Source organism: Rhinopithecus roxellana, chromosome 17 (genome assembly GCF_007565055.1).
Source record: "Rhinopithecus roxellana isolate Shanxi Qingling chromosome 17, ASM756505v1, whole genome shotgun sequence".
NCBI lineage: Eukaryota > Metazoa > Chordata > Mammalia > Primates > Cercopithecidae > Rhinopithecus > Rhinopithecus roxellana.
Genome location: NC_044565.1, coordinates 78400190 through 78422515, shown reverse-complemented (window position 1 = coordinate 78422515; position 22326 = coordinate 78400190).

The window sequence follows — 22326 nt, the reverse complement described above, 5'->3', positions numbered from 1 at the left end:
GATGTGGTTCCATATTTATTGTTTTGCAAAGATATCCATGATATATTGTTGATGTTAAAAATGCAGATAATAATATAATAATTATGGTAGAATCTCAACTTATATCATTTTATTTATATCTGTATTCATCTCCATAGCTATCTACACAAAATCAGACAGATATCAACACAGTTCTGAAAAAGATATTCACCAATATATGAAGCATCATTATCTTTGTGTGTTAGGATTTTATACAACTTTTATTGTATTCAGTATATTTTTATATTGTTAAATCTTTATTTTATAGTATAGTTTCTCTTTATCCTTAGGAAAAACAATAACTCTGCATTTTAAATAATTACTGTTATCCAGGTGAATCATTCACAGTCTTTACTGGACACAGGTCACAATAATTTTGCATTGTTTTCAAGAAATGAAATACACTCACAAATGAAGTGAACTTGCCATATCTGAAGACATTCTTTTGTCATGTGAAAGATTAGTCTCAAAAGAGAATTAGCAAAATTGTTTCATAGCATTATGGAAATAAGAGTCTGCAAATGATGATGGCACTTCAATTCTCAACATTTATTTGGAGGTATAGTTCTGGACTATTTGTTAACAACATCATCTCGCTGCTTTTATTATTGTACCTCATTTGCTCTGTTTATTCATATCAGCTTTCATAAAAAATTTGAGAGCTGAGGCCTAAAGAAATTCTCTCACCCGGTAGATGAACAAGCTGTAATTTTTTTAGCTTTGGCATGCATTGGTAAATGAATGCATATTTTTACTTGCTTGACCAAGCTCAGGAATCTGCAAGTCTGCTAACATTGCATTATGTGGATGATGCCCTGAATAATACCATGTGCCCTGTTGCAAAAGCTGAAGATGCGCTTGTGGAATTTATTTTATTCCAATTTATGAGGACTGCTGCACACAAATAGATTATTGTAGTGTCTGTGATTAATGGGACACCACACGGCTGCGTGGACTTCATAAATCATTTGATGCAATGTCTGAGTGAATTTTACTTGCAAAATCAGTTTCAATCAGCTTGACTTGAAAACTAGGTAAAGCAGAAGGAGGCATCTGATGGTGGGAGGTATCTTGGTGGTGCAGCAGTCAGCACTGTGTCCAGTTTTATGTCTCTTGTTATCAGTGATGTGGAAGAGTGAATAAACAGCACGTTAATTAAATCTGCAGATGGAATTAGAAATGTCACAAATGCTGAGAAGGCCAGGGAAATGATACAAATTGGCCTAAAGTGATGTGAGACTTGAAATAAAGGCCAAAAATACAACAGACTTGAGTGTGTGTGCACACACACATATACACACATGAATCAATAAGTGATTCGAGAAATCAGCTAATTTTATAACTCTCTCAAGATTCCAAATATCATATGAAAACAATTTGGGAATAATGAATATTAAAAAACGCCTGTAGGATTTTATTCTAAGATCAACATTTAGCATTTGTTTTGTTTTTAAAATAATGATTTCATTGCTTTTTTGATACATAAGTAATACATATTCATTATAGAAGAATAAGAAGTTACAGATCAACAACAAATAAAAAATATCATCTATGATCCCACTGGTGGGATATATAATCATACATGTATATAAACAAAAATGAGAAAATGAGATCATACTGCATATTTAATTTGGTATCCAACACTATTCATGTAAAAATATTTCCTTTTTAAAAGGCCAGGTTTCTGAGAACCTTGCTTGATACTCACCTTTCTCTGGCTCATTGAATTTATTACCTTTAATCTTAGTAATTGGAAGCTCTGAGAAAATTACAAAAGGCTAATATTTGTAAAGGCAAACACTGAAGAGAAAAAAAAGAAAAGGAATTTTCTTTGAATTCTCTACCTACTACTCAGAAATTCCTGACATTGCTAGCTAACCATCTATTTATCTTAACCCTAATGAGTCAGTCTTTCACCAAAAGCACAGTCACAGAACCTCCTCTGTCTTTCTTGACACTGTGGGGAGGATGGCCCCTGATCCTGAGAATTATTGGCAATTCAGTAGAATTGTTATTATGAACCAAGGAACATTACCACTTCCACAAAGGATTTAAAAGGAGAAGGCAATTCTCTACACAATTATTCACAATGGTCAAAGAAGATAGTAATCTAAGATAAATGCCTCTTATAGGGTTAGGTCAGAGGAAGGATGAAGGAGGGAAAAGGAAGAGAGAGAAGGGGAGGGTGGAAGGAAAGAAGGAAGGAAGAAAGGGAGGAAAGAAGGGAAGAAGAAGTCTGCTTTTTTCCCTTTGAAATGTAGCTTTGAGCATGCATGAATGTGTATAAAAGATGGAATTTTATCTCTAAGGAAAACTGAATAAATGAAATAAAAGCCTAATTTAAACTAACATAGGTAGAATCTGAATCCATTATGAATCAAACCTGAAAGTATAGGGGAAAGATTAAGAATCAAGAGAGACTAAAATGATTCTTGGAGGTAATTTAGGAACATTGAATTTGGCATCAGATAGGCTTAACAGGAGTTCAGCTTCCTCATTCCTGGCTATCAGTTCTCGGTGAGGAGGATCACAGCCAGGCTGATCTGTGCTAACCTGTTCTTGCCGTGGCCAGATGAAAGGAACAGAGCTATGAGCAGGTGTCAGGGTACCCAGATTTGGTTTTTCTGTCCACCACCCGGCTGTCACTAAGTGATTCCTATCACCTCTTTGAGCCTCAATTTTCTCACTTATGAAATGATGAGTTTGCCCTGGATCATCTCTAATGTCCTGTTCAACAAGACCTGTAGTTCCGAATTTTGGCTGCGCATTAGAATTGCCTTGAGAGCTCTTAAAATCCACCAGTCAAGGACCTCGCTCCAGACCATTCATTTATATCAGAATCTCTGGGGTGGGTTCAAGAGACAAACATCAGTATTTGTATGCTCCCCCAGTAATTCCAATGTGCTACCAAGGTTGGACATCTCTGAACAACACCAGACTATTTTTTATTCTTAAAAAATTAAAAAAATATAGCTAACACTCATTGGATGCTCGCTGTACACCAGCAACACTTTATACACTATACTTCATTTAATCCTCCCAAGGACCCCAGGAGTTACAGTTTACCATTTCTCCAATACCATAGCTACACAAATTGAAGCGCAGAGTTGTTAGGTAATTAGTCTGAGGTTACCCAGCTAGTAAATAGCAAGATAGAATTCTAACTTAGAATTCCAGAAGCCATGACCTAGTACCCTACACCTTCCTGCACACTAAGTCATGCTGAAAATACAGAAATCTGAACAGCCTCTTGTAAGCGGAGTGCAGCTTTGCATGTTTGGTAGTACTAGCATTTTTTCTGTAATATAAAACTGTGTGAGGATATTTCATTCTGATTCTACTTCCTGTCTCTACTTCCAATTTTACAACTTACTTTAATTTTCACTTAGAGTGAGTGTGATATGGGCTGGGTTGTAAAGCATCTGCACAAGTATAGACTCATGTAATGTTAACTACTGCTTATTATATAATGCGTACTATGTGCTAGCCACCATCCTAAGTGCTTGTGTTGTAGTATATATTTTACATGTATATATTTATATTTATATATGTATTTTAAATGACCGCAATATAGTGAATCTCCTATCAAGAAGTAGTGTCTATTACTTTACCTCATCACTCTGGACTTGGTCATAGGCTTGCTTAAACCAGCGAGATATTAGCACCTATGACATAAGGCTTGAAAAGTGCTTGGGCACGGGTATGTGACCTTGCGTTTCCAGACTTTAGAACCCAGTCACTTTTTGAAAAAGCCCAGTGAGGCTACTACATGTGAGCGACACATGGCTCAGTCACCCCAGCCACGTGTAAGACATGTGAGTGAGACCATGTGGGACCAGCCAGCCCAAGCAGACCTGTGCACTGACTCCCAGCACATGAATGGATCCAGGAGAGACCAGCAGAAGAACTGCTTGGTTGCACCCCATGCAAACTGTCAACACAAAAGAGTTAGGAGCTGATAATTATAATTGTTGTCTTTAATTATTAAGTTTTTGGGAAGTTTTCTATTTATCAAAAGCTAACTGATACACATAGATTAACTTCATAATTTCTCATACAATACTATGAGGTCAATTTTGTCGTCATATTCATTTTATAAATGGGGAAACTGGGTACAAAAAGGTTAAGTAATTTATCCAAAGTCGTTTAGCTAGGAAGTGGTTGCATGAGGATGTGAACTTAGGCTGGCTTTAAAACTCATGTTTTTAACATCCATGTAAGAGTATATCTTGTAAGTGCATGCTTTATTGCATTCATGCTCAATGATTTGGATGAGGAACAGCATCAAAAAAAAAAAAAAAAAAAAAGCCAAACCTAAATAAATAAATAAATAAAAGTCATGACAGTGATGGTGTGACAAGCTTTGACTTCCCTGATCCCTCTTAAGGAAAGCTATTCATTTTCCCACCAGCACCATGACGGTGCTTTCTAAAAGCCTGTGTACTGGCATTTCTCATCCTGTATTGTCTCATATTGATATAGTTGTTTCTTTTGATAACCTGGGATCTCTGTGTCCGATTTATGCAGCCCTAGTGCCTGGCACAGAATCTGGGAAATAGTATAAGTTTAATAAATCCTGATAGAACAAATGGGTGATGAAAAAGAAGAAGTAAACAAATGAGTAGCTTTCCTTAAGGGGGATCAGGGAAGTCAAAGCTTGTCACATCACCATTGTCATGACTTTCATTATTGTTTTTCATAGTCTTCTCATGTGTTTACTTTAAAAATGTGGGGCAATGCTCCTTTATTAACATTGTTTTACATAGTTCCTTCATCGCTCTCTCTCCCCTACCTTACTTCCTCCCTGCCTCCCTCCCTTCCTTCCTTCCCACATCCTTCTATTCTTACAGCACACCTACTGTGGAATATTCATCACAGCAGCAATTCATTGAGACTTCCAATCCGTTGACATTCCCTTTCCTCACCATGTCTGACCCACCCCTATTCTTTCCCATCCCTCCACCTCCCACCATGTTCTCTTGTCTCTAAGCTTGTTTTCTCCTCAGCTTAGGGCCTGGTGCACGCTGTTCCCCCTGCCTGGCATACAGTTCTGCCTCATACCTGAATGACTCACTTCTAGTAGTTTGTATTTCAGCCTAAAGATTACCCAATCAAAGAAATCTCCTCTAACTACCCTATCTAAAACAGTCATTTGGTCTATCAAGCACAGCCATTTCATAATCCTTTGCAATTCTCTGTAAAGCATTTATTATCAATAAGAGTTTTTTTTTTTCTTCTTGCTGATTTGTGGTCTGTCTTCATTAATTTCAGTATAAGCTCCACAAAAGCAGAGACCTTGTCTCTCTTGTTCATTGAGAAACTGTGCCTGAGAACAAAGTAAGTTACTCAGCATATACCTTTAAAAGGGAGGAAAGAAAGGAAGGAAGGCATGAGAATTGCTTGAACTGGGGAGGCAGAGTCTACAGTAAGCCGAGATCATGCCACTGCACTCCAACCTGGGCCACGGAGGGAGACCCTGCTTCAAAAAATAAAACAAAAAAAACCTGTACATATTAATTATTACATGTCAGCTAAAGATAAGGGAAGAAAGATGCCCCTAGTTTCTATTCAAATAAAAGTCAACACCCATTAATTTGTATATATATATAGTAGTCCTCCTTTAGCTGTGAGTTCATTTCTTCGGTTTTAGTTACCTGCAGGCAACTGACATCTGAAAGTATTAAGTGAAAAATTCCAAAAATAAATAATTCCTAAGTTTTTAAAAGAAAAGAAAACAAAAAATCTGTACATATTTTCTTCAGGAAACTTGTAGTTTAACCTCAAATAAGAATTGGGAATCACGTTTTGAGTTTAATTTTAGTTTAAAAATTGAAATGGTTATGAGTTGGAACTGGTGCAAATGGGGCTTAAAGTTTTTGTTTTTTTTTTCCATAAGGCAAAACAATTGAAGAGAGAATGTACAACCTATGGCTGATGTTCTCAACCACTTAAGACCACATTGTCCCTTTAATAACAAATATTTTGTAAGGTCCTTTATACTTTCTTTAGATGTAATTTATAGCTAACCCATATATATAAAGCTATATATATATATATATTTCTCTCTATAGCTTTATATGTAGCTTTATATAGAGAGAGCTATATATATATGGGTTAGCTATAAATTACACCTATATAACTATTATATGGATATATATATTTATATATACATAATTTTTATATACAAATTTATATATACATAATTTTTATATACAAATTTATATATACATATAGCTCTCTATATAGCTCTATATATAGGTATAGCTATAAATTTATATTTATGTCTTTAGATATACATAGTCTTAAAAATTAAGATAATTCTCTAAAACAAGGATGAATTAAAAGAAAACAATTTATAGTAAAATACTCTGTATTTCAACATGGAAGTGTTTAGACACAATTCCATCAGAAGACACAGAACAGTAGGCATGTGCTTGCACCCCTGCACAGCATCTCCTGTGACTTTAACAGCTATGAATGCAGACTGGTATAGGTGCTATGTTGGTGACCTAAATTCCAGGAACAGCATTTCTTTAAGTGATATATTTTATTTTTTTAGAACGGCAAAGAGTCATTTACCAAGAACTCTTGGTAAAGTTTTAAAGTTAAAAAAGAACAACCTTTTATTTACTGGATTGTTGCATTCCTGAAAAACTCAGTTTATATTAGGACTGTAAAACCACTTTGTGTTTATATGTAAAAAGCATTAGATTCTAGGCCGAGATAATTATAAACAACTCTTTTTGCTTTCATAAAAAAAAGTTAGTAGTACATTAAAAAAAAGGTGCAGGACATAGACAATTCTTTGTTTAAAGCACTGGTCCATAAAGTGTTGGAAGCATATTGTTCCGGTGGCCTGCCTATTGTGTGTCAGGAACACCACCCTCCTACAATCATTGTAGCCGTAAAGCACTACCCCATAAAAAATCATTGGTATAGGTCATGTCCCACTAAGAGCTAGGAGAGAACGGTTTGTGATGAAGGAATGACCTTTTATTTTACATTGAAGTCATCAAGCATCGTTGTGTAGGTAGGGCACTGCATAGCCCTAGAGGGCACTAGTTACAAAGACTGTGAGGCACACTTCACCTATCGAATAGAAATCGTAAGCTTGCTGGTGGCTCCGGTGATGCTACACGTGAGAACGCAGTAGTTTCCTTTATCTGTGGTTTCACTTGCTGTAGTGTCAGTTATCCCCAGTCAACTGCAGTCCAAAAATACTAAATGGAAAATCTCAGAAATAAGCAATTCCTAAGTTTTAAATTGCATGCTGTTTTAAGTAGCATGATGAAATCTCACACCTTCCAGCTTTGTCCCACCCAGGATGTGAACCATCCCTTTGTTTAGGTACCTATGCTGAATACACTACCCACCCGTTAGTCACTTAGTAGCCATCTGGGTTATCAGATTGGCTATTGTGGTATCACAGTGTTTGTGTTCAAGGAACTCTTATTTTACTTCATAATGGCCCCAAAGCACAAGAGTAGTGATGCTAGCAATTCAGATATGGCAATGAGAAGCTGTAAAGTGCTTTAAGTGAAGAGGTAAAGTCTGGGCACGGTGGCTCATGCCTGTAATCCCAGCAATTTGAGAGGCCAGGGTGAGGAGATCACTTGAGGTCAGGAGTTCAAGACTAGCCTGGCCAACATGGCAAAACCGGTCTCTACTAAAAAGATAAAAATTAGCTGGCTGTGGTGGCAGGTGCCTGTAATCCCAGCTACTCAAGAGGATGAGGCAGGAGAATCACTTGAACCTGGGAGATGGGTGTTGCAGTGAGCCAAGCTTGCACCACTGCCCTCCAACCGGGACGACAAGAGAGAAACTCCGTCAAAAAAAAAAAAAAAAAAAAAGAAAAGGTGAAAGTAATTGACTCAATAAGGAAAGGGAAAAAATCAGTTGCTGAGGCTGCTAAGATCTACAGTAAGAACAAATCTATCCATGATATTGTGAACAAGGAAAAAGTAATTTCTTCTAGTTTTGCTGCTGCACTTCAAACTACAAAAGTTATAGCCACAGTGTGTGATAAGTGCTTAGTTAAGATGGAAACAGTATTAAATTATACCAGGTATGTATGTATGGGAAAAATAGTCTATATAGGACTTGGTACTATCTTCCATTTCAGATATCCGGTGGGGGTTTGGGAATGTATCCCACAAAGATAAAGGGTGACTGTTGTATCATATGCATATTATAGATGACATGGAATTTTCTTTAAACAACTTGAATTTAGTAGTACTTAAAGTGATTTAGATTTTTTCATAAAAACCTATACAATTTCATAAAAACCTACAAGATTAATTTCATATATTAAAAATGAAACTTTAAAAATTTTTTTAAAATTTAAAATTCCATGCACTCACAAGTCACAACTCACATACATTCCTTGTCTTTTTCTAGGAAACCCTAGTCTATCAGAAGTTGGAATAAAACAAACCTTCAGGTACCCAGAATAAGCAAGGAACTTTCCGAATTAGAAAGCCAGTATAAATTGCAGATATGCTTGAAAAAATAATAGGTATGCTATTATATTAGGATAATAACAGATATGGAAACACTATACAGACAAATCAGAGATTGACTATCTTATATCACAAAGCAATTTATTTCTTTACAAAATGGATCTCTGATTTACAAAGGGGTTTACCTCATGCACATTTATAAAGCAAGCTTCCTTCTTACGGCATTTCCTTGGGGCACACTTCTTAAGAATCTGAATATTCATTTGACAGTATTCATTGAGTTTCTACAATGTGCCCCTCACTATGTTAGGCTGTTACTTTCAATTAAGACAAGGCACTCTCTCTGTGCATGAACTGTTTCCAGTTTGTGAAGAAGATACATAAACTGACAATTCAAGCACAATGTCACAAGTGATGAAATAAAAATTGTGAACCAAGAGCCAAGGGGAGAGTGCATGTAACTCAGCCTGGAGGAGGTGGTGAGAGCCTTACTGAAGGGATGGCAGTTGAATTGAGTCTGAAAAAACTAGTCATTGGCGAATTAAGAAGAAGAGCAATCCAGGCAGAGGAAATAGCAGGTGCAAAGGCACTGAGCCCTGACAAGTAGATTGTTAGACAAGCGAGGCTGACAAGAGAATTGGCAGAAATGTAGTGCTGGGGGTGAGAGGGACAATAGCAATGAAATCCAGGATGTAAATTAGTTATAGGCTGTGGAGGGTTTTGGATATCATGCTAAGGAGTTTGTACTTTATCCTGCAGAAAATTGCGCCTGTAATTGCAAGTCTGTAAGACTTTTTCAGGGGACGATAGTATCAGTTTTGTTCGTTAGGAAAATAACTGGCAGCTGTGTGGAAGATGGGCAGCAAGGGGGAAAGACAGATGGCACAGAGAACTTTTTGGATACCTGTGTTAATGGACATCATGCCCTGGTAGCTTTAATGTGTAGATTTCACCCTCCGCAGTAAGGTCAGAAGAGGAGAGTTGTAGGCAGGAAGAAAGGTTGGAAATGAAGCATGAAGGTAGCTCGCGTAAGCAGACAGGTGAGAGACTGAGCTCAGAAAGGTGCAGGAATGAGCCTGCAGGTACAGAGTTCAGTCCAGAGAGGTCAATGGAGGCTGGAATCAGGATCTCTCATCTAGGAGAAACAGTGACAGGGGCAAGATACAATGGAACAGGCATTCAGGCCATAGGGTCTGAGAAAGAGGTGAACAGGCTTTAGGGAAGAGGTCACAGTGTGAAGAATGGCACTGAATAACAAACATGCCAGGGCCCCTCAAACTTTAGTTAGTATCAGAATCACCTTTAGGGCTTTGAAACATTCAGATCTCTGTGCCCCACCCTCAGAGATTCTAAGTCAGTAAAAGTCTGGAATAAGTCTAATAATTGGCATTTCTGCATTACCCAAGTGATGCTGATGCTGCCGGTCTCTGGACTAAACAAGATTCTAAGCAGCCTTCCAGATCTACAGTCCTCTGAATTGGTTTCAGGATTTAAAAACATTTCAATGTTCAGATGTACACATTTACTTACCAGACTAGAGAGAATTCTGAATTGGTGGAGGAAGGCCAGTTCCTGACAGATCAAACATGCAATCTGAGAGGCCCAACAGCAAATTAGGCAGCTTTCCATGAAGACCAAAGTGAGAGTTGATTAAAAAAAAATTGTTTTTGGTTCCTCTACAGGCAGCTGCTGGAAAACGGGACTAATGGTTGTTTGAGGAGTGAGAGAAAGGGGCAGGCCCAAGCAAGCACTGTGCTCTGATACTGTCTCTCCTGAAACTGGGTCTGCCAGTCTGGAAGCTGGGGACTCTGACCACCTAATTCATTGCTCAGGTAGTCACACAGGGAACACCTGGGCCTCTCTGGGTTGACTGAACTCAGCTCAGCATGAAGCTAACAGTTTCTGGGGCTTTCTCAAAATGGGACTGAAGGATTTTGTTACACTATTAAAAAGAAAAATATATAGGTACAGATAATAAAATTCTTGAATTGATTACATTATTGTGCATCTTTTAATATGGCGGACTAAACAGGCCTCCAGAAACTAGGCCACATCTTCTGGAGAGCTGCCAGTAATTATATGGCAGGAACGCCTATATAAGCAAGATGTTAATGCTCAACAATTATTCCTTTTTCTTTTTGACTTAAGCTACAAAGGTAACAGTAACACTGAAGCCATCACCGTGCAACATGAGCAACAGATGGCAATTTGCTTAAATTTGCAAGAAGGATTTGAAATTTGAATTGATTAAAATACTGGTACCTATAGTAGATGAAAAGGAGTTGATTCATGTTTCAAGATCCTTCAAATATGGAAATTATTAATCAATGAGTCTGCTAGTTTACCACTAGGTATTATCACATACAAACACCAAATTCCTCTAACATTCTTAGAGGATTTGCGACATAAATTCCTTTGGCTGCATAAGCAAACACACACTCTATTTCCATGTCAATGAGTAAAAACAAAATTAATCAGAGCAACAGAACAACTAGAACAGTGTGGGGTATATATTAGCTGTTTATAGGTATTGATTGAATAAATGAATGGATGAATAAATGAACGGAATAAAGCACAGAGTGGAGGTGACTATCAACCTACCACCAGACCAGGACAATAAAAACAAAAAAGTGTGCATTGTTTGGCTACAGAATTCCAAATTTAGAAAGCAGAAGATGTAGAAGGACAGGAGAGATTGGAGAAGAAGAGCGGGCTGGGACATAGTAAAGGCTGGATTATTGGTTAGGAAGGGTCTGGAAGATGAGGAAGATTAGTATAACAGAGAATTGAATCACTTAACTCCTAATGAAAAACACTTTAGCAAAATAGCTCTTCAGACAAGGAATGGAATAAAATCAGCATTGACATAAACAAGCTCTTGGTTCTAATTATCTGGCAAGCAACTGCTGCAGATCTCAAAGAAGTTGAGTGGGTGAGGCTGGATCTGTGGTTTTGGAGTCTACTCAAGCATATTGAAGGCTCTTAGGGAAACATAAGTGTCAGAAAGCTTGGAGTGTTGGGGATATCAATTTATTCAACAAGGATTTATTGATCTCCTACCAGGTACAAATATTTTTCTTGATACAAAAGTAAATGACGTGTGATTATTTTCCTTAAGCATCATACAATCTATATGGGGAGGCCATACATGTTCAGAAATAATCATATAATAGGGCAAACTTTGATAAACACCTAAAAGTGTGAGGATGATTTGGAATAGTCATTCATTCATTCATTCATTTTTAACAAAGTGTACAATCCAGTGGTTTTAATATGTTCATAAAGTTGTGCAACCATCACTATTATGCAATTCCACAAAATTTTCATCATCCCCCCAAAATCCTGTAAGTACTAGCAGTCACTCTCCATTCCTTCCTCCCTCTAGCCCCTGACAACCCCATTAATCAATTTTCTGTCTCTATGGATTTCACTATTCCCAATGGATTCCCCAAAATAAGCTGACCATAAATGTAGAGTTTATTTCTAGACTCCCAAATCTATTCCAATGATGTTTATACCTACCCTTATGCCAGTATCACACTCTTCATTTCTGCAGTTTTATAATAAGTTTGAAGTCAGGAAATTTGAGTCCTCCAACTATGTTCTTTTTCAAATTCTTTTGACTATTCTGAGTCTTGCATTTCCATGCAAATTTCAGGATCAGCTTGTCAACTTCTGCAAAAAAGTCAGTAGAAATTTTGACAGAGATTCCATTTAATCTGTAGGTTTTTGGAGTATTGCTGTTTTAACAGTATTAAGCTTTTAAATTCATGATCATGGGATATCTTTGCCTTAATCTAGATATGCTTTAATTTCTTTCAACAATATTTTATAGTTTTCAGAGTACAAGTTGTTACTCATTTTATTAAATTTTTTCCTGGGTATTTTATTCTTTTTGATATTATAAATGGTTTTCTTAATTTCATTTTCAGATTATTTATTGATAGTGTATAAGAACACACTGTTGACTTTTGTATATTGATCTGTATTCTGCAACCTTACTGAACTTATTAGTTCTAACAGTTTTTAAAGGGTTATTCAGAATTTTCTATGTATAAATTCAAGACATTCGCAAATAGAGATGATCTTACTTCTTTCCCGGTAAGGATACCTGTTATTTCCTTTTCTTGTCTAGTTGCCCTGACTAGAACCTCCAGCAGAATGTTGAGTAGAAGTATAAAGAGTGGACATATTTGTCTTATTTTTGATTTAGAGGGAAAGCTTTCAGGCTTTTTCATTAAGTATAATGTTACTCGTGAGTTTTTCATAGATGCTCTTTATCAGGTTAAGGAAGTTCCTTTCTATTCCTAAGTGATGCCGTATTAATGAAATGGTGATGGATTTTTGCAAATGCTTTTTTGTGTCTATTGAGATGATCATGTGGCTTTTGTTCTATATTCTATTAATATGGTATATTACATGGTTGATTTTTATATACTGAACCAACCTTACCTTCTTTGGATAAATCTCACTTGGTTGTGGTGTACTTTTTATAGGTTGCTGGGTTTAGTTTTCTAGAATATTTTTGAGGAATTTTGAATCTGTATTCATAAGGGATATTGGTTTGTAGTTTTTGTTTCTTGTGATGCCTTTGTGTTTTTTAGAATCAGGGTAATACTAGCCTCATAGACTACATTGAGAAATATTCCTGCTGCTTCTAAATTTTAGAAATGCTTGTGAAGGATTGGTATTGATTCTTCTTTAAACAATTGGTAGAATTCACCAGTGAAGTCCTCTCATCCTGGGAAGATTAAAAAACCTTTTTTAAATTGCTGATTCAATATCTTTACTTGTAATTGGTGTATTCAGATATTCTGCTTCTTCTTGAATCAGTTTTGATGGTTTCAGTTTTTCTGTCAATTTGTCCATTTTATCTAGATTATCTACTTTATTGGAATACAATTGTTTTTTGTCTTCCCTTATAATCCTTCTTATTTTTGTAAGGTTGGTAGTAAATTTCCTTCTTTCATTTCTGATTTTAGTAATTTTACTCTTTTTCTTATTTCTTGGCCCAGTCTAGCTAAACATTTGTCAATTGTATTAATCTTGTCAAAGAGCCAAATTTTAGTTTTGCTGATGTTCTCTATTGGTTTCTTGTTATTTATTTATTTACACTTCAATATTTATCCTTTTCTTCCTTCTGCTTGCTTTTGTTTGTTCTTTTTCTAGTTTCTTAAGATTAAAGGTTAAGATATTAATGAAGATTTTTATTCTTTTTAAATATAGGTATTTACCACTATAAATATCTCTCTAAGTACTGCTTTCATTGTGTTCCATAATTACGATATGCTGTATTTTCATTTGGATTCATCTCGATTCATTTTCTAATTTTTCTTTTGATTTATTTTCTTACCCATTGGTTATTTAGGAGTGTGTTGTTTAATTTTTACATGTTAGTAAATTTCTCAAATTTCCTTCTGTTATTGACTTCTAATTTCATTTTGTTGTGGTTTGAGAACATACTTTGTACTATTTCTCTTCTTAAAAATTTATTGAAGTTTATTTTATGGCCTAACATATGGTCTGTCCTGTAAAATGTTCCTTGTGAGCTTGAGAAGAAAGTATGTTCTGCTGTTGCTGGATTCTGCTGTGTTCTATAGATGTCTGCTAAATTAAGTTAGTGTACTGTGTTGCTCAAGTCCTTTATTTCCTTGCTGATCTTCAGTTGTGTTATTCTTTCCATCATTGCAAGTGAGGATTAAAATCTCCAGTTATTCTTATTGAAGTGTCTATTTTCTATTCAGTTCTATAAGTTTTGTTTCATGTATGTTTGAATCCTGTTATCTGGGAATTTTACGGGGGGAATACCCACCAGGAAATGCATGTTTCCTCAGACACACACCGTGTGTGTGTACACTCACGCACCCTCCACACAGATGTCTTTAAACAGCCTGTTCTTCTGCCTTCTGTGTCTCCTCAAGAAACACGTAGGAAACAGTTAGGCAGCAATCAAACAAGCTGCCAGCTAAGTACCAGGCGATTCTCTGTTTGAATTAGACAGGTTGGAGCAGAGAATTAGGGAGGTGAGAGGAATGGAAGACAGAATCACATTATCTTTCAACTGCATGGAAAATTGTATTGCAGCATCTATGGATACGGAACAGAAATATTACCTCAAGGGCCAATAAAGCTAGAAGGCTGTTTGAACTTGTTGTATATATTCAAAGTCACATTGGGACCTTGAATATAATATTCCTAAAGAGAATAGTTCGTGTCAATGGAGGAAGAAAGAACATTTGTCTTCCAGGATCTGATATCCTCCAGGCACACCAGGATTCTTTACCTGTCAATGACAGATAAATTTGATACATACACACACACACACACTCTCACAGTTGCCTCTTTATATATTTATTTTTCTTCCATGATTTTAAATTAATGCCTCTTCTTAGAAATCAAGTTTTCTAAATGTGTTGTTTCATTTTTCTTAACTTATCTTCTTGATGCAAGAAGAGGCTCATAGGTTTTTTCTGAAGAATTTCTGTGCTACCTTTAACTCAACTTTTGATAAATATTGAATGACTTTGAGTTCAAATTGCTCATTTCTGGTGTGAAAAGCACTAGGTATAAGATTTTGTGCATATTTTAAAAGAAGTGAGCTGAGTATTCTTCCAGTCAGCAGAGCTGAGGATAGGAAAGCTGAAGAACCTGAGAAGGAAGGACAAATGCCCACAAAGAAAGGCCATTCTTCCCCTGACACCTTTCCTGGAAACATGCACAAAAAGGTGAGGAATGGGACTCCTGGTTTGGGCCAAAACTCTCCTCAAAAAGCAGTTTTGTTTTTACTCCAGTTCATTGAAGAATAATATTCAAGACCCCAGAACTTGGGTACTTAATCATGTCCACAATGTTATCAGTCTAAAAATATTTTATAAGAGATATAACCGAATGCCTATATTGGGTATAAAATAATGTGGTAAAACACCAGTAGAATGTATTACCTTGGGCAATCTAAGAATTGCTTACAAATTGTCCACCTAATTTCTTTAATGAACTACTTTTCTATAGGTTTTTTTTTTTTCTAATGTTTGACTGTAACTCTTTGGTGTAGAAAGCAGGGCTGACTGTCTGTTAAGACCACTAAATGCATGACAGTAGAATGAAGCCATCTGTATGTATCAGAATGCTTATCTTTATTATTTTATTTTATTTTTTGAGAATGGGGAGTACATGCATCCAGGTTTTTGGAAACAAAAATAAAAAACCAACCACCTCATGATGACATTGATTAAAAGGACCATCAAACCTATACTCATTTTACCCCATTTGAAATTATTTCTTCAAAAAGATCTTTAAAATAACATTAAAAATGTTGCTAACAACCATACACCTAACCATATGGTAAGACACAGGTTCTGTATTCATTTTATATTATTTTACTTATTGTTACTTTTAATGTTAGATTCAGGGGGTACATGTGCAGGTTTGTTACAATGTATTCACTTAAAAATGGTGAATCTTTATTGAGCTAATGCAATGTAGGGCAGAACTGATTGGTCATAGAGTCAACAGTGCTCTAAAAGGCAAAATTAAAGGTGACAAAAACATGGAACTATAAAAAGCAGAGAAAAAATGTATGTAAAGTTTTGGGTTGAACAGATCTGATGCTCATTTGAAAAACTGTAATGCATTTTGGGATTGAAAAACTTACAAAGTAATGGGTTGGGCGAAGTCTTCTGAGTCCAACTAGATAGAGTCATGCCTGCAGAGATGACAAAGAGAAACACATGTGTCAATCATCAGAGTCCACCTTTCAATTTTGTGGACAGAAGGTAGTCTCTGGATCCTGTTTGTCATGAGCTTTTAAAATCAATTATAAAATGTAATGAATTGATACCAGGTCTCAGGTAAAAATTGGTCTGGGACTTGCAAAATTTGGGGCCATTTAACCTTTAGTTTATAAAGCTGGGAAAACCAATTCTCCCAGGTTTCTACTAGGATGTGAGCTAATTTATTTTAACTTCTCCCACCAAATTCTTTCCTCCAGTATTATTTTCCAGCATCTACTCTTATTACCTGTTTTGGTGACCAAACTCAGTCATATTTATTACATATTTTTTGATCCCCCAAATGGAATTTATAAGATTTAAGACTGATACCTTCTAGCTGGCTTCCCTCCATTTTCATTTTGTGTGTTACCTAAAAAGAAGTTCTTGTCAACGTAGGCCCTTGGAAGCCAAATTCAAAATTTTCTGGAGCCTTCTTTAGAAGATAATCTGGCCGGGTGCGGTTGCTCAAGCCTGTAATCCCAGCACTTTGGGAGGCCGAGATGGGCGGATCACGAGGTCAGGAGATCGAGACCATCCTGGCTAACACGGTGAAACCCCGTCTCTACTAAAAAATACAAAAAAAAAAAAAAAAAAAAAAAAAAACTAGCCGGGCGAGATGGCGGGCGCCTGTAGTCCCAGCTACTCGGGAGGCTGAGGCAGGAGAATGGCGGGAACCCGGGAGGCGGAGGTTGCAGTGAGCTGAGATCCGGCCACTGCACGCCAGCCTGGGCGACAGAGCGAGACTCCATCTCAAAAAAAAAAAAAAAAAAAAAAAAAAAGAAGATAATCTATTGGTAGGAGGAAGTACAAACACCTCTCTTAATGTACCATGGAGGAGTTTTCCAGTGGTTCCTGGAGAGCAATTGATTACCAGGATAAGTTCAAATTTCCCAAGTACATTATACACTTCTCAGCTGCTTAACTTCTCCGGTCCAACCAGGAGTACAGATGGGCTAGTGGAAAGGTTCACCAGGAGAAGTGTTAAAGGCAGAGTGGGATCTTGTAGAGATGAACTCTAGCATAAACTCAGAAGAATCCAACTACAGAAGCCACTGATTCTTTGAATTCTGATGGGTTGGATACTTTGCTTTGTTGCTGCCTTTGCTATTCCATATTTGGACAAAATTATTTCTCTCACAAGTCAGAATCATTGTTCCTTTCTAGTTGGTGACATCTATGGGCTGCTCAGATATTAAATATTAATGGCCAGAAAGTTGTGGTATTGGAATCAAGACGAATTAACAACTCAGTTTTTTTCATAGTTTAGGAATCTGTAGGTCTGTAGGAAGAAGAAAGGATGCTTTGCTAAGGCTGAAAACACACACATACACATTGTTCTTTACTCTTGCGACTAAAGGAGTTCTGGAGACCACTAGGTGTCAGTCTGCACAGATCCCTACATTTGTGGATGCAAAGGCAAGAAAGAACTCTATTCCTTGGAATAGCTGTTCTTTAGGAGACAAAGGCACAATACTACACAAAATGAGTTTGATTTCCTCTTCCTTGCCAGAGAAAGTCTTTTATTTAGATCAGAAAGAAAACCCTCTTGGGTCCCTCTCCTCACATCAATCTTCTTCTTCTTTGTCTTCCTTTTTTTTTTTTTTTTTGAGTTTAGAGCAAGGAAAAGCTGTTTCTTCATGAAGAAACACATGTTGAAAGCTGAAGAGTCACGTGTGGGGTCTTCCTCCAGGAGTCACACCCAGTCAGGTGCAATATTTTCTTAGATTCCTGAGCTCTTCTCAGCAGAGCAAACTTTAAGAGAAGGCCACTTTCATGGTGTAATTTGAAGCTATGACTGCAAGTATTTCCCCTGCCTCAAATATCCACTCATCAGTGGGCTCTTCCTACCTGGAGTCATGTTTGCACCGATGAACTCTTACCCCTGGGTTAGGTACATTATGTAAGTAAAAACATTCTTGCTTAGATGTATATGTTACATGGTGCTCCTCAAGAGCACACTGACATTAAATCCAGTTGTGTAACCATATTGTGTTAAAGTTATATTATCTATATATCCCCTTGAAAGACACAGAGAATATAGAATTGAGGGTGTATGTTTCAATTAATAAAGATAATGGGAAGAGGGACAGGTCTTGATCAAGACAATCAAATTGGACAGGATTAGGCTATAGGAAACAGAGAGGCCAATTTGATCAGGGAGCAAAGAGGGACACTATTCTCTATCCTTGTTCAAAGTTGCTTATCTCTCTATTACTCTTCTGTGGGCACCCCTTTTCTTTCAACTAATTTGAAAGATCCAGAATGATCCCTATTTGGGATTATTTAATTCATGAAATAGTTGAGAAAGTGCACAAAAAAGGAAGGGTAATATGTGTTTTCCACTGGGCACTCTATTTTGTTATGCAGCAATAGAAAATGAATGTGCCTGGTGTATCAGAAGCTTATGGAAAGTGATTCGTTTGTACCCTTATGAGTTTAAACTTTAAACATTTTTATGGTATGTATGTATTACTTTTGTTTTATTGTATATTTTTAAAATTTATTAAGCTTCAAGTGTTCATAATTGAGTTGCGGTTCTCAGTTCACAGTTAATGTTACTGTTAATTGTGAAATGTCCCTATTTTATTTTTTTATTTCCTCTTCATCCTGTATCTACTTCTCCTACCTGATAGACATCAATTTATGTACATATAAGTATATATAATATATATACAAATATATATTTGTATATATTATTTTTATATAAAACAAATCTATTATATATTTGTTTACATATATGTAAAGATACACATGAATCTTTATAAAATATATAGTGGTATTGGTGGATGTGTGTGTTTTTAATATACATAAGCAAAGTTTGGCTGTTAAGTTTCATTCTCTTTCTGGTTTTTCTGTATTAACTAGGCTTATAATATCTATTAATGTTGTCTATCAGTCAACATATGCCCAGGAATGGGACTGCTGGACTGTATGTGTTATGTTACTTAATTTCACTAGGTACTACCAGATTGTTTCCTGAATGGCTATAACACATGGCATGCCCACAGCAGTGCACAATGATTCTCCCAACACTTGTGTGATCTGACTATATGAATATTATCTTACATTAAAATCTGAGTTTATCATCTCCAAAATTCATGCTCTCATTATATTTAATAGTCAGGCAAGTTCTGCAGATGTTCAAGGGCACATTTTTTATTTTATTTTATTTTATTTATTTATTTATTTATTTTATTTTTATTATACTTTAAGTTCTAGGGTACATGTGCATAACGTGCAGGTTTGTTACATATGTATACTTATGCCATGTTGGTGTGCTGCACCCATCAACTCGTCAGCACCCATCAATTCATCATTTATATCATGTATAACTCCCCAATGCAATCCCTCCCTCCTCCCCCCTCCCCCCTCCCCATGATAGGCCCCAGTGCGTGATGTTCCCCTTCCCGAGTCCAAGTGATCTCATTGTTCAGTTCCCACCTATGAGTGAGAACATGCGGTGTTTGGTTTTCTGTTCTTGTGATAGTTTGCTAAGAATGATGGTTTCCAGCTGCATCCATGTCCCTACAAAGGACGCAAACTCATCCTTTTTTATGGCTGCATAGTATTCCATGGTGTATATGTGCCACATTTTCTTAATCCAGTCTGTCACAGATGGACATTTGGGTTGATTCCAAGTCTTTGCTATTGTGAATAGTGCCGCAATAAACATACGTGTACATGTGTCTTTGTAGTAGAATAATTTATAATCCTTTGGGTATATACCCAGTAGTGGGATGGCTGGGTCATATGGTACATCTAGTTCTAGATTCTTGAGGAATTGCCATACTGTTTTCCATAATGGTTGAACTAGTTTACAATCCCACCAACAGTGTAAAAGTGTTCCTATTTCTCCACATCCTCTCCAACACCTGTTGTTTCCTGACTTCTTAATGATTGCCATTCTAACTGGTGTGAGATGGTATCTCATTGTGGTTTTGATTTGCATTTCTCTGATGGCGAGTGACGATGAGCATTTTTTCATGTGTCTGTTGGCTGTATGAATATCTTCTTTTGAGAAATGTCTGTTCATATCCTTTCCCCACTTTTTGATGGGGTTGTTTGTTTTTTTCTCGTATATTTGTTTGAGTTCTTTGTAGATTCTGGATATTAGCCCTTTGTCAGATGAGTAGGTTGCAAAAATTTTCTCCCATTCTGTAGGTTGCCTGTTCACTCTGATGGTAGTTTCTTTTGCTGTGCAAAAGCTCTTTAGTTTAATTAGATCCCATTTGTCAATTTTTGCTTTTGCTGCCGTTGCTTTTGGTGTTTTAGACATGAAGTCCTTGCCCATGCCTATGTCCTGAATGGTACTACCTAGATTTTCTTCTAGGGTTTTTATGGTATTAGGTCTAACATTTAAGTCTCTAATCCATCTTGAATTAATCTTCGTATAAGGGGTAAGGAAAGGATCCAGTTTCAGCTTTCTACTTATGGCTAGCCAATTTTCCCAGCACTATTTATTAAATAGGGAATCCTTTCCCCATTTCTTGTTTCTCTCAGGTTTGTCAAAGATCAGATGGCTGTAGATGTGTGGTATTATTTCTGAGGACTCTGTTCTGTTCCATTGGTCTATAGCTCTGTTTTGGTACCAGTACCATGCTGTTTTGGTTACTGTAGCCTTGTAGTATAGTTTGAAGTCAGGTAGCGTGACGCCTCCAGCTTTGTCCTTTTGACTTAGGATTGTCTTGGCAATGCGGGCTCTTTTTTGGTTCCATATGAACTTTAAAGCAGTTTTTTCCAATTCTGTGAAGAAACTCATTGGTAGCTTGATGGGGATGGCATTGAATCTATAAATAACCTTGGGCAGTATGGCCATTTTCACGATATTGATTCTTCCTATCCATGAGCATGGTATGTTCTTCCATTTGTTTGTGTCCTCTTTTATTTCACTGAGCAGTGGTGTGTAGTTCTCCTTGAAGAGGTCCTTTACATCCCTTGTAAGCTGGATTCCTAGGTATTTTATTCTCTTTGAAGCAATTGTGAATGGAAGTTCATTCCTGATTTGGCTCTCTGCTTGTCTGTTACTGGTGTATAAGAATGCTTGTGATTTTTGCATATTAATTTTGTATCCTGAGACTTTGCTGAAGTTGCTTATCAGCTTAAGGAGATTTTGGGCTGAGACGATGGGGTTTTCTAAATATACAATCATGTCATCTGCAAACAGGGACAATTTGACTTCTTCTTTTCCTAACTGAATATCCTTGATTTCTTTCTCTTGCCTGATTGCCCTGGCCAGGACTTCCAACACTATGTTGAATAGGAGTGGTGAGAGAGGGCATCCCTGTCTTGTGCCAGTTTTCAAAGGGAATTTTTCCAGTTTTTGCCCATTCAGTATGATATTGGCTGTGGGTTTGTCATAAATAGCTCTTATTATTTTGAGGTACGTTCCGTCAATACCGAATTTATTGAGCGTTTTTACCATGAAGGGCTGTTGAATTTTGTCAAAAGCCTTTTCTGCATCTATTGAGAGAATCATGTGGTTCTTGTCTTTGGTTCTGTTTATATGCTGGATTACGTTTATTGATTTGCGATTGTTGAACCAGCCTTGCATCCCAGGGATGAAGCCCACTTGATCATGGTGGATAAGCTTTTTGATGTGCTGCTGAATCCGGTTTGCCAGTATTTTATTGAGAATTTTTGCATCAATGTTCATCAGGGATATTGGTCTAAAATTCTCTTTTTTTGTTGTGTCTCTGCCAGGCTTTGGTATCAGGATGACATTGGCCTCATAAAATGAGTTAGGGAGGATTCCCTCTTTTTCTATTGACTGGAATAGTTTCAGAAGGAATGGTACCAGCTCCTCCTTGTACCTCTGGTAGAATTCAGCTGTGAATCCATCTGGTCCTGGACTTTTTTTGGTGGGTAGGCTATTAATTGTTGCCTCAATTTCAGAGCCTGCTATTGGTCTATTCAGGGATTCAACTTCTTCCTGGTTTAGCCTTGGGAGAGTGTAAGTGTCCAGGAAATTATCCATTTCTTCTAGATTTTCTAGTTGATTTGCGTAGAGGCGTTTATAGTATTCTCTGATGGTAGTTTGTATTTCTGTGGGGTCAGTGGTGATATCCCCTTTATCATTTTTT